Consider the following 13,992-nt stretch of genomic DNA (forward strand, 5'->3'; position numbering starts at 1 on the left):
ATTTTCAGAATTACACTAATTTGAAGTTATTTGTAAAATACCATTATTCTTTAGTTTTAAGTATAAAAGAATATTACAGATGTAGATTGAACTATTCAGAAGAATCATTTCTTTACTTAGCTAGTATTCTGAAGCTAAAAATGTGTTGTGAATTCCATAGCTGCTTCGTACAGATTTTTTTTCGATTTTTAACTACAAAATTACATTTTTCTTACGCATTTATCACAATTGTTACAAATCACGCCACTCTTGTAAGTTCTTTAAGATTGTACATTAGGATGCATAATTAAACTGTAAAAAATCAAGTTCCTAAAGTCGTATGATTTGTAACAATTTTTGTGATAAGTGCATAAGAATGATGTAATTTTTAGTTAAAAATTGAAAAACAAAATCTGTACAAAACAATTAACAACACATTTTTAGCTTCAGAACACTAGCCAATTAAAGAAATGATACTTCTGAATAGTTCATTCTCTATTTGCAATATTCTTTTACTCTTAAAACTAAAGAAAAATGTGTTTTACTAATAACTTCAAATTTGTGTAACTCAGAAAATATTGAGATTATGACACATGTTTATATGATATTTTTTGCTCAGAATGTCTTCGAAAATAAGCTCCGTAAGGGACGGTAAATCCTTGTGACTCTCTCTATATATATATATGTGTGTTTGTGTGCGCACGCGCGCGCGTGTGTCTCTGTCTCTGTCTCTGTCTCTTGCTCTGTCTCTGTCTCTGTCTCTTGCTCTGTCTCTGCCTCTGTCTCTTGCTCTGTCTCTGTCTCTGTCTCTTGCTCTGTCTCTGTCTCTGTCTCTGTCTCTTGCTCTGTCTCTGTCTCTGTCTCTGTCTCTGTCTCTGTCTCTCTCTCACTGCTTTATGTTACTTTCTTTGAGGGGTTAATGTTTTACAATGACTATTACACTTTTACTACGTCATACTACTTTTGACCAATAAAACGGTACGAAAGGACGTATTTCAACCAATCATAGCTGCTTATCGCACAATTTTATCGCGTCCCTAGCATTTGTTTAATTTTATCGCGTCCCTAGCATTTGTTTCTTTGTTTGCCAACATTTGAAACTGCGCTTGTCTGGACGTCAAAAAAAAAAAAAAAAAAAAAAATAGAAAATTACAAACCACTCCAGTCGATGCACAGCAGTTTCATATATGACTCGCATTGGCATTCAAGAACAAGAATTAATAAAAATAACTGATCATACCTATGCATCTTCTGAAATCCTATTTACAAATAAATGAAGAGCACCATTCGGAAATCCTGAATAAGTTGAATACACCATGTAGGCCTACATCAACGAGTTCCACTTCTATTACGCACACGTCCAATATAACATCAATTGAACCACCAACCACATTCAAATTTGAAAATTGTACATTCAATAATTATTCCTTTTAAAATTATTCATGTTTATTTTTTATGTCATCGTCGTTAATTAAAACTTTTCTAACACTTCTGTATATTATTTAGGTTATACTTCTGCTATATGATATTATGGATAGTCACGTATCAGAGATTGTTTAATATTAAGATTTATTGAAAATCATCTGTAAAGTGACGTTGATTACTGGGATTCGGATAATTGAAGTGGAATGCAACTGTTCTAATAAAAATGAAACTAAATCAACAAAGCCTTCTTGACTAGTAACACTGCCATCGTGATATAGATCGAGAACTTCTCAACGAGAAGGCATTGCTAGTAATCATAACTCACTATTGCCATCTGGCATGCATCTAGCGTAATATTTGTGATGTTGAGATGGTACAATAATACATTTGAAGACAGTTGTATTTTCGTAAGTCAATTAATATTTTATTATATTGGAGTACTTCGTTACTTCTAATCTTTATATACTTTCTTCTAATCGTGTAATAGTCAATTAAATCCCACTCGAGTTTTGATTTTCTCTAGATAAATCAAAACCTCTAGTGAGATTACTGTTGATAATGCACCTTATTTAATATCTGAAAGAGAAGGGAGGATTATGTCACATGGACTTTGTTGTAATTTGTGTACAGTAGTTTTGTTATTTACAAATAATTCTTCCAACGAACAGTTCTCCTGTACTACCCGTCCGTTGTAAATTGACCGGTGTTGATTCCACAAACTAGCAGATTGCGTCCACTAACGTCCCGCGCCTACCATGGCTTGTATACAACGCCAGTGGCGACATCAGCGCTCAGCAGTCATGTAAATGAACGCATAATAGTAAGATAATCCAGCTAAAGAGAAAGAGAACTGTGTAGCCTACAATTTCCAGTCTATCACAATTCGGCCTGCGAATCCAGATCCGGACTGCATGTTCATACTTTTGATTTCTTTCTTGACCTTGCAAGAGATGTTATGGAGTATCATTAATCTTGCACATGTTAACCGTCTATTAACAACAGCTATTCATGTATCATTACTATTAATTTATTCGTGGTCATTACCAGAAGTGCAAACGTTTAGAACGGAACAAGTGAAAGCAGTTAATGCGATTCTGATGATGGTTTACATCTCCTTATCGCCTTGAAGCTGACATTTAGACCTCCCACAGAGTAAAACCGGGTTCAAGACCAGACGATCTCCAGTTTCTTATAATATTAAGTTACTTTACTTTAGTACAATATTCATAAATCTGTCATGAAGATGAAACTGGTTACCATATTTAGTTCACGTTACCAATGGTACTCGTTTTTGCAATTTTACCGCTTGAACTACTATTTACTCAGTTAGATGATAAGAACTTACATATTTCTTCAACAAATGTGTTTCTTGTTGCTTTGAGCACAATCATATGGTATATTTACGTACTTACTTACTTACTTACTTACTTACTTACTTACTGGCTTTTAAGGAACCCGGAGGTTCATTGCCGCTCTCACATAAGCCCGCCATTGGTCCCTATCCTGAGCAAGATTAATCCATTCTCTATCATCATATCCCACCTCCTTCAAATCCATTTTAATATTATCTTCCCATCTACGTCTCGGCCTCCCTAAAGGTCTTTTTCCCTCCGGCCTCCCAACTAACACTCTATATGCATTTCTGGATTCGCCCATACGTGCTACATGTCCTGCCCATCTCAAACGTCTGGATTTAATGTTCCTAATTATGTCAGGTGAAGAATACAATGCTTGCAATTCTGCGCTGTGTAACTTTCTCCATTCTCCTGTAACTTCATCCCTCTTAGCACCAAATATTTTCCTAAGCACCTTATTCTCAAACACCCTTAACCTATGTTCCTCTCTCAAAGTGAGAGTCCAAGTTTCACAACCATAAAGAACAACCGGTAATATAACTGTTTTATAAATTCTAACTTTCAGATTTTTCGACAGCAGACTGGATGACAAAAGGTTCTCAACCGAATAATAACAGGCATTTCCTATATTTATTCTGTGTTTAATTTCCTCCCGAGTATCATTTATATTTGTTACTGTTGCTCCCAGATATTTGAACTTCTCCACCTCTTCAAAAGATAAATTTCCAATTTTTATATTTCTATTCCGTACAATATTCTCGTCACGAGACATAATCATATACTTTATCTTTTCGGGATTTACTTCCAAACCTATCTCTTAATTGCTTCAAGTAAAATTGCCGTGTTTTCCCTAATCGTTTGTGGGTTTTCTCCTAACATATTCACGTCATCCGCATAGACAAGCAGCTGATGTAACCCGTTCAATTCCAAACCCTCTCTGTTATCCTGGACTTTCCTAATGGCATATTCTAGAGCAAAGTTAAAAAGTAAAGTGATAGTGCATCTCCTTGCTTTAGCCCAAAGTGAATTGGAAACGCATCTGACAGAAACTGACCTATACGAACTCTGCTGTACGTTTCACTGAGACACATTTTAATTAATCGAACTAGTTTCTTGTGAATACCAAATTCAATAAGAATATAATATAAAACTTCTCTCTTAACCGAGTCATATGCCTTTTTTGAAATCTATGAATAACTGATGCACTGCACTGCACATGGTTTACTAGAGACATTAAATCACTTCAATTACTTTTGTACTTATTTTTACTATATTCTCTTTCGGAACATAAAGTTGGGTAAAAATTAATAAACCCTCAATACAACAATGACCCTGATATAACGGCACAATTTTCCTAGTCCCCAGAAAATTTGTTGTATCGAGGTTCGATTACTATACAGAGTGTAAGGGGCAGAAGTGCCATTATTTTAACTGATGATTGTTCAGATCATAAGGAAGAAAAATTGTCCTCACAATAGTTTTCTAATTGCAATATTTAACTAATTATTAAAGTTTACAACATTAGCCGTTTGACAGTGTTGCTGGATGGGCAGGAGGGAGTTTACAAGTACACAGTACAACTCAAGCGGATACAGACATACCGGTACTACCTGTACAAAACAGATGCTCTTTTATTCATTTTCATTTCATTTCATTCATTCATTTATTTTATTCCATAGATCTTACATGAGCAATGAAGCTTTAAGATGTGGAACAAGTCAACATTTTACAATATTACAATTACAATTTTTATAATTTTACAATTTAGTAATTTTCTACAATTTTTACAATTTTGTTGATTTTTTTTTTTGCGAGATGTAGTGAGATGAGATGAGGTCCGAGGATTCGCCAAAATATTACCCGGCATTTGCCTTTTGGTGGGGGAAAACCTCGGAAAAACCCAACCAGGTAATCAAATCAAGGGGGGTAATCAAATCAAAGGGGTTGATGCCAAGGACTCGCCATAGACCATCCGGCTTCAGTCCCACGGCTGGGGAAAACCTCGGAAGAAACCAAAGACCAAAGGGGGATCCAACCCAAGCCCGAACGCAGCTCCGGATCAGCAGCCCAGCGAGTCTGCCGACTGAGCTACATCGATGGCTCTACTAAAAGTATACAATGCATAGCCAATCAGATTATTAAATTTACAAACGCAAACGATCATTCATAAGTTGAGCTATATGTATAATACAAAACAAGTTAATTAAATTTAAGGCATAAACAATTCAACCAGTTGTGATATACAGAAATTGATAATACATAATATCATGCAAACTACTTCAAATTACAAACACAAACAATTTATCAGTAGAGCTATATAGATTACTATTCAATTTAAAGCATATACAATTTATCGGCCAAAACTATACAAATATATACAATACAAAGTAGCATACTTTCATTAAGCTATATAATGCAGGGGCGGACCGTTGTTGACATAAAGCTAGCAGCAAACACAAACTTCCAGTCTGATTAATAGAACTTTATGGTAAATTTCCATTTTGTTTAACAATATTGGCAATATTGATCCATTTTTTATTGTGCGTCTAAAATAAACAATAATGGTTTACTGCACAAAATCACACGAACTTTTTTTTTTTAAATGTAACATTCTAATCTCTCCCACTTCCATAAAGTAGTACCATTTTTAAAGAAATTTCTGTTTGTGTGATTTTCGAAACGGGTTAAGAGACTCATATTTCTAATAATCGTTGAGAAACCGCTACAAAAGTTCGCCGATTAGGTAATCTTCATTGCAGAAAACATTGACGGTACATCTTTTGCCTCACTTAAATTACGACAACTTTCTGCATGAATTAATAATATGTGATATTCCTAAACTGTGAATGACACTTTAAGTTGTTTATCGAATAATTGGTATCGAACTGTCATCCGCTCGGCAGTAGACCTATGGACAGGGAGCTTGAACTCACAAGCAAACGTTCTGATGGGGGCAGATAAAAAAGTTAAATTTTTTTCTTCCACCATGTTAATAATTGCAAAAGAAGTGCTTATACAAATTTGGCCACTCGACCGCAATTGCAAGGGCAGTAAAAAAATAAGTTCGCCAAGGGCCGCTAACAGAAAAAAAAACACAATTTCATTGGACAAATTTATTGGAACGGACACAGCAATTGTTGAGCTATTTTTCAACATATTTTCCACCAGAATTGAGACATTTCTCATATCATGGCATCGACAGAGAGAGGTGCAGACGCAGTCAAACGCTGGTTCCGATCTGAGGCGGCTGACTTCTATGACACAAAAATTGATCCTGTGGTATGACAAATGTCTCAATTCCAGTGGGGAATATGCTGACAAATGACACAACAATTGCTGTATCTGTTTCAATAAATATGTCTGTGCAATTATGCTTTTTTCTAAAACGGACCCAGGGAAAATCACTTTCTGGACGGCCTCGTAATTGCGGTCAAGTGGCCAAAATTTGTATAAGCACTTCTTTTGACATTATTAACATGGTGGAAGAAAAAAAAATAACTTTTTTATCTGCCCTCATCAGAACATTTGCTTGTCAGCTGACATGTAGGCCTACGAACGTCTGTGCAGAGTACTGCCTGCTGAACACGTTGCCACGTCTCTCACGCCAGAATATTAACAAATTTAAGCATGCGATTTTATTTTATTTCACGAAAACGTAATAGAACACACAAATATGTATTTAAACTAATATTAACTCTTTGCTAAATATACCTACAGATGTAATTGTTTTCGTAATTTTACTAACGATATATGCAGTATAATGCGAATAAAATAAAAGAAGAAATATTTTTTTTCTGGGAAAACTATCAAGTTTTGATCCTATGTTGTATGGACATATTTTGATCCTGTAGACCGTCCCCGACTGTGAAAAGGACGGCACTTATACCCCTTACACCCTGTATATGAAGAGTTGTCACATTTACATCCTAACAAGAACTGCCATTACTTCACGAAACTATTTGAGTACACCTATATGTATTTTTTTTTCTTGACTTTTTTCTTTCCTAAGATGATTTTACAGTTCACTGCAAAACTTTACATTGTTACGTAACACAGGTTTAATCTGTCATGTGAGAGACAACGTCACAGCGTTGTTAAACAGCTTGACAAAAAAAGTGAGTGGATTGGAAATGAAATTTATGCACTTCTTGACACTCGCTAAGTAAACACGGACAAGTTCTCAGAGGTCGCTGACATGGGAAATAAATCACGAAGGTAGCTGACAACTGTGATGCCTCCTCCGCCGGCCCTAGTATTATGTTGGCACGCCTGCTGGATCTTGTCTGTGGGTTGTTACACGGCACATTTCCAAATTGGTGCTGAGTTCTAGGAAACTGTATAAAGGTGCTCAAAGTTTCACTATCATTCTTTTATTCTGGTTCTTCTCGCATATTAAATAAAATTGTTAATGCAGGCTATAAGGTTTATAAATCTATAAGGTCAATCTTTATTACTCTACAGCCACTTCCAACGGACTCCTAACGAATATTCACACGTTTATCACTGGGATTGTGGCGCTGTAAATCAATTTAGAACACTTTTATCTCAGCCACGACACATTTCAATATTTATTGTAGAATATAAATGGAATTATCACTACAATTACACAATAATTCTTGCAGGTAACAGAGAAACAACTTCGGAATCGTAATTGACAGAATAGCAGTTTCACTTCACTTCCACTAGATGACTCTTGAGTTCCAGCCAAGAGGAGTATGGTTCCAGCAGACGCGTAGCAGGGATGCCAATATCGGCAAACGAATTGAAACTGTGAGGAATGTTACAACAGGTGTGCTAAACGTTAGGAATGTTACAATAGGTGTGTAGCACGTTAGGTTAGGTTAGGTTAGGTTAGATTAGGTTTTGTTAGGTGTGTAAGATAATATGAATGGTTACCACAGTTGGCGACACTGCAATCATTCTCCCACTCCACCTCAAATAACGTCACAACGACGGAATATGGCCGCCTTCTTCCTTCAAGTATGACGATTTTCCCAACGAGTTAGAAAGAGAAGACTATAGAGTGGCCATGTTGTCCTGTACAGCGCTCTTTGCGGTGCCACCGCGAAACACGGCAGATCTGAGCTAAGCGCCCACCTTTGTAAAAATTCGTCTGCTTACAATGTTGTATAACGGAGGTAAGAAGTACAAAAAAACGAAGAAAAAACATGCCTGTTGTGTGTGCTGCATATAACTGCAATGTCAAAAGGAAAAAGACAACTGATATATCATATTTCATGTAAATTTTATGAAGTTAAGTCCATAGTTTTGTTAATTAGCAGCATTTTTTTTTCATGCATAAATGTGTAACAACGCCCGGCATAAACAAAATAAATGGTTCACTGGTAATGTACTTAAACTAAATACGGATAAAACCAATACAATTCCGTTTCAGACCCAGTGAAAAACAAATAGCAATACAATATTAAAACTGTATTTCGACACCGGCATCCTTTATTTCTGCTCCTTCTGTCCTTACTGCTTATACAAGAAGACGATGAGCTGTAGCTTATAAGAAGTAGGCCTATTTCGAAGACAAACGATTAATCAAATAAATGGTTCACTAGTAATAAAGTTAAACTAAATACGGATAAAACCGCTACAATTCCGTTTCAAACCCAGTAATAGCAATCAAATATTAAAATTGTATTTCGACACTCGCATCCAAAATAACGCAAAACTCTGGGGTAGGTCGTATTGTTGTTAGTATTTTGACTCGAAGGACATGAAAGAACATAATTGAGCACCCACGTGCAATAATGGGGTAAGTATGAATATATTTCGTAACTACTTACCCCATTATTGTACGTGGGTGCTCAGTTATACACTAATGTCTGTGGTGCCACAGCCCTTGAAAGGCTCAGACAGACCAGCCGGCTGTTGACCTCACGTTCACATTTCGATAATAATTATACTTTACTGTAACAAAAAAACTGAAAGCGTGTTTTGTCATGTTTCACCCACGTTACAAGCTTGGAGGTAAAGGTTGTTTACTACCGATAGGGCCTACTTTCATTCTATATCTTATGGTATAGTAAATAGTTTTGCAACGTGTAGAGACTGGGAAAACAATTTAATAAAATCATCCGAATCATACTCGTTCATTTTATAGGCAATCTTGCAGGTCGCATTTAAAAGAACCTAGGAATATTAACATTTTCTTCAGTATATTTGCTAGGACTTCTTGTCATACTACATGACAATTTTGCTTAGGTTATTCTTTTAAGCATTCCTTCTAGGAATAGCTCAAGTGTTTTAAGTTTAGATTAAGTTCCTAGCACGTATTTGACGAAATACTAGGTTTTTCCATTTCAGTTTAACTGATTTATGCAAACGAAATTAAGACAGCTGACGATTCTAATGTCAGTTATCACCACGCCCACTTTGTTTTGGGCGCATAAGTTCATTACCAACGGTCGTTCAATTTTCTTCAAACATGGCGGCGCAATGACCACTCTATATCTTTCTCTTTCTAACTCGTTGGATTTTCCTATATAAGTAAGGAACCTGTTTAGGGCGGGTTGGGTGCGACCACAGCTCTCCCAGAGATCACATCGTGTTTCTACAAATCCACACTACAAAACTAAGGTATTTTCAGTGTTTGTTTTTAATTTCCTATACTGACAGTATAGTAGTAAAGATTCACCATCTATAATATTTGATGTATATAAAAAAAAAAACATGACAGTGTTGGGCAAACAAAGGTTGGTTTTTACAAACCACTGAGAATATGTCAACCGTTCTCTTTTTCAACATACATAATTCTTTCTGCGACAACATGCACAGCATTTTACAGACAATGACTTTGAATATTCCTAATTTTTTGCGACGTAACATCTTCCATTTGCTGTAAGGTTGTAGGATGTGCTACGAAAACTTGTTCTTTAAAGTAACCAAAATTCGATCAGATTGTTTTAAAGTACCTATTGATGACAGGATCGCCAAATATTTGTACAATTAATTGTTTTGTAGAGGTATAGACGTTAAACGGTGCACCATTTTGCATGAAGATTAAGTTTTTGAGACGATGGTTTCTCAGCTAAGAATGAAGAATTTCTGTAGCATACTTTCTGTTTGCTGTGACAGTCTCTATTATCTCGTTGTTCTGTTCTTCGAAGAAATGTGACTGGTGATGAATTGTGAAATGAAGCAACACCATGCAGTGACTTTTAAGTCATAAAGATATTGTTGAATTAAAACCTGGGGGATCATTTTCAGGCCAAAATATGAAATAACGTGCGTCAACAGTGTTATGTCAGAGAGTAAGTATATCGTCTGGTACTACTGTTCTATCCACTCTGACATTGATCGGGAACGTAGTCAAAAAAAAAAAGAATGGTGTTATGATCTCACTATTTCGTAAGAGAGAACGAAAAAAAAAAGTTGGAGGTGTAAATTTGTGAAGTAGCTAGTTGTGTGTTGCACCCATTTTATTTCCTTTTTATTAAGTACTATATAAAAAATAAAAGCAACGTCTTCGAGATCTTCTTTTGTTTTTTCTTGTACGTGTTTGCTTATTTAAATAACCTGATCACGTCAGTCTGCCCGCTTGTTGGTTGCTCTGGAAACCCGGGCCAGACCTTCTCCATACTCAATTCAGCTACTATTATATTAATGTACGCTATAATGGACCCTGTAATAGTCCCTTATAGTTTTCCTTTTCTTTCTGGTAAGCTTAGACTTGAGGAATGAAAAAAGAGAATTGTTATAATATGCAGCGTGTATCTTGATACATTCCGTGTGAAGAATAACATTACGCGGCAAGAAACAGTGTCTTATATTCCGAGTCTAATAAATAGGTCTATATATATATATATATATATGTGTGTGTGTGTGTGTGTGTGTGCGTGTGTGTGTGCGTGTGCGTGCGCGCGTGCGCGTGCGTGCGTGTAATATAATGTGGGGGACAAAGACTAATTGGGATTTCCCGGTCTTTGATCGGGTCAAAAACCCATATAGAACTCATATTTATTCCTTTCTGTGAATTTTGGTGAAGTTCGGAGGGCCTAATTAGTCAAATATACTCTCCTCACCTCCACGCTGGGGCCTCCTGAGATCTTTTAAGATGCAAAAGAGAGAATGGTGTGCGGAAAGCAACGGGAAGCTACCGCATTTACCTTTCCCAAGAAAAACTGCAGGAAACATGGCATGATGAATGGGGTGTACTACAAGCAGTAACATGAGGTGTTGCCAAGAAGTCAAAAGGAGAATACCAATGGCAAAGGAAGCTTTAAATTGAGAAAGGAGCAACTTCTGCGGACCTCTAGAGAAAAACTAAGAGACTAGCGAAGTGCTTTGTGTTGAGTATAGCATTGTATGGGGTAGAAACATGGACATTACGATGAAGTGAAAAGAAGCGAATAAAAGCATTTGAAATGTGGATATGGAGAAGGATAGAGCGTGTGAAATGGACAGACAGAGTAAGGAACGAAGCTGTGCTGGAAAGAGTGGATAAAGAAAGAATGATCCTGAAACTGATCAGAAAGAGGAAAAGGAATTGGCTGGGTCACTGGTAGAGAAGAAACAGCCTACTGGAAGGAATGGTGAACGGGAGAAGAGTTCGGGGCAGAAGAAATCAGATGATAGACGACATTAAGATATGTGGATCATATGCGGAGACAAAAGGAAAGACTGGAGAATGCTGGGTTTGCAGTAAAAGACCTGCCCTTGGGGAGAACACTATGAATGAATGAATATGATGTGTTCAATCAAATACTAAAATTAATTTTATAAAATTTAAGTTTCTGACTGTACTACTTGATCGAGATTACAATCTTGATTGATGCCTAAATTTTAATACTAAAATTGTACCATATCCTCAGAAAATAAGCAACAAATCCAAGGAAATTTTATTGATGAACATTATACCTGTAACACAAACTTTCAATATTAAAAATCCATAGACCGTCACGTGTGCTCGTTTGGTGTTATGTAGGATATCGAATTCCATTTGCGTCAAGTTTCTCTGTAACATGTCGACAATGAACGTGCCAACAGCTTCCACAATCCGGTTGATGAAGCACGGAGGGGCCTAGCCTAGGGACGAGTGGAGTTGCCCGCTCGAAACTGGGTAAGCAGCGAACCTTAGTGTAGTCAGCCGGTGTGGGCTTAAGAATGCGTGTAGCTCAGCCGTGGCAAAAATGTCATCGTGCGCCGAGCCACTGTGTAACCTGCAACATGCACAGCACCTATGGAAGGAGGCGGACACCCGAAGGGGAAGTGAAGCAACTGTCTGACTTATTAACGGATTTCATTTTCCTTAGTCAAGCACTTAAATATAATTTTATACAGTACAAGGCTACAAACTAATGTTTAGTACGTGTAACGAAGAAAGAAATGAACAAAAAAACGTAGGACACATTATCACAACCTATTAATTGTCTTCAGATTGTCTCTGCAAGTTTCAAAATCAGGAATTATGTCACTTACTGCCAGTCGTAGTTGATTACGAAGGTATTTGTCTGTCAGTCGTGATCTAAATTTGGTTTTTACTATTTTCATTGTTGAAAATGATTTTTCACAAACGTAAGTTGTAGCGAATATGACTTCAACAGAACAAGCGAAAAAGGAAGCTTCGGATATTTATTGTTTTGCAAAGATTTGAAAAGTTCAACATTTGTTAAGTCCTTACATATAGCTTTCATTTAACATCACATTGTAAATCTGTGAGTTTAAATTGAAGATCTAACGGCATTATTCGTACATCTGCTGAAAAAGGATCGACGTACAGAGATGATATAATAATAATAATAATAATAATAATAATAATAATAATAATAATAATAATAATAATACTTCATGTAGTATAATGCTGTTTTATGTTATACAACCGTTTTCTCGTAATACTTGTGAACAAATCATACCGGTACATTTAATATTCTCATCATATTGGCAACAAAAAATGCGTCATCCCTAAAACTTTCGTTTTTGTAGAGGTACATGGTTTCAGAAGAGACATTGGACGATACGCCACTCGCAGGTCAGAGACAAATAAGCAAATGGAACGAAGTTTGATTGCAGTGAGTGAGAGGGTGGGAGTTGGGGAAGGCAGGAAGTAAGAGAAATGCACAGCTATCATTGCGAGCCACAATGTGCTCGTGAGTCACATTTTCGACACAGCTGGTGTAGCTTGAGGGTTTGCGCAATAGCTCTTAAAAGGTCGCAGTGCTGGGTTGTAGTGTCCCAAAATTCATTTCAATAATGAGAATGTTATTTGTGGACCTCCATATAACACGTTCATCTTCTGCGTTACAATATTCTACAGTAGAGGCGCTTTGCCTAACTTTCCAAAGTAGGTACATCCTTAGCAACACGAACCTGCAAATTCGCTGGCAATGAACGCAATCAAATGACTGTAATCAGGACTCAGGGCCCTGTCCGTGACGGGGTTATAAACAGAGGAGCATCGGGGTGCAGAAGAGGGGGTACAGTCACTTCCAGCTCACTCCAGACACTCTCCTTCATTATTAATTGGCGTCGTGAATGTTATAATCTCTCGGGGTTGTTTATATCGGCAACTTCCGCGTTATAAATTCAGTTACAGATCGACCCTCCTCCCCCCAGAGCGAGGTCCACAATAAAACTTGGCAGGTCGCTTGTAAAGATTTAGGACCTGCCTCATAATTCCTTGCTTGGGCCATCAATTGATTCACCGTAGTTCATTCAGTTTTGTGTCCCAATTTCATTCAGTCCCCCTCCAACCCTTTGCGTAATGCTAGTCGCCATAATCTTCCTTCCAAACCTCTCTTCAGATTATAACGGTAACTTTATATGACGTAGATGCATAATAGGATGTTACAGACCTAGTAAAGAGTAGCCTATATCGTGTGAACGCTATTGGTTTTAGACTATGTTGTAACTCTGTTTATTTATTTATTTATTTATTTAATTTATTTATTCATTTAATTTATTCATTTATTTAATTTATTTATTTAATTAATTAATTTATTTTATTTATTTATTTTATTCATTTATTTAATTTGTTTGCTTGCTTGTTTGTTTGTTTGTTTGTTTACTTGTTTATTTCCAATGTCAAATGCTTATTTTTTTATATTTTTAATTGCCAAGTTTCTGCACCTTACAAAGTTGTACTTCTAAAAATTGATTTATAAATTTTATGTTTAGTTTCTTTGTGATTTTGTTATCCCAAAATATCTTATTAAGAGTTATATTGCATATTTTCGTTTCTTTAGACGTTCTTTAATTTTTGTGTCATTTCTTCCATCATCAATGA

At 36.3% G+C, this 13,992-nt stretch overlaps 1 protein-coding gene across 1 annotated transcript in view; it reads right to left on the reverse strand.

Annotated features, from left to right (window-relative positions):
* Nucleotides 1-4,587: 4,587 nt before the first annotated feature.
* Nucleotides 4,588-13,992, reverse strand: part of LOC138708965 (uncharacterized) — a 267,711-nt gene continuing 258,306 nt past the window's right edge. The window contains exon 3 of the mRNA XM_069839370.1: nucleotides 4,588-4,864. The gene's annotated coding sequence lies outside the window, so the exon portion shown is untranslated. The remainder of the gene's footprint in view (nucleotides 4,865-13,992) is intronic.

The sequence above is a fragment of the Periplaneta americana genome, chromosome 11, assembly GCF_040183065.1.
Source record: "Periplaneta americana isolate PAMFEO1 chromosome 11, P.americana_PAMFEO1_priV1, whole genome shotgun sequence".
Taxonomy (NCBI): domain Eukaryota; kingdom Metazoa; phylum Arthropoda; class Insecta; order Blattodea; family Blattidae; genus Periplaneta; species Periplaneta americana.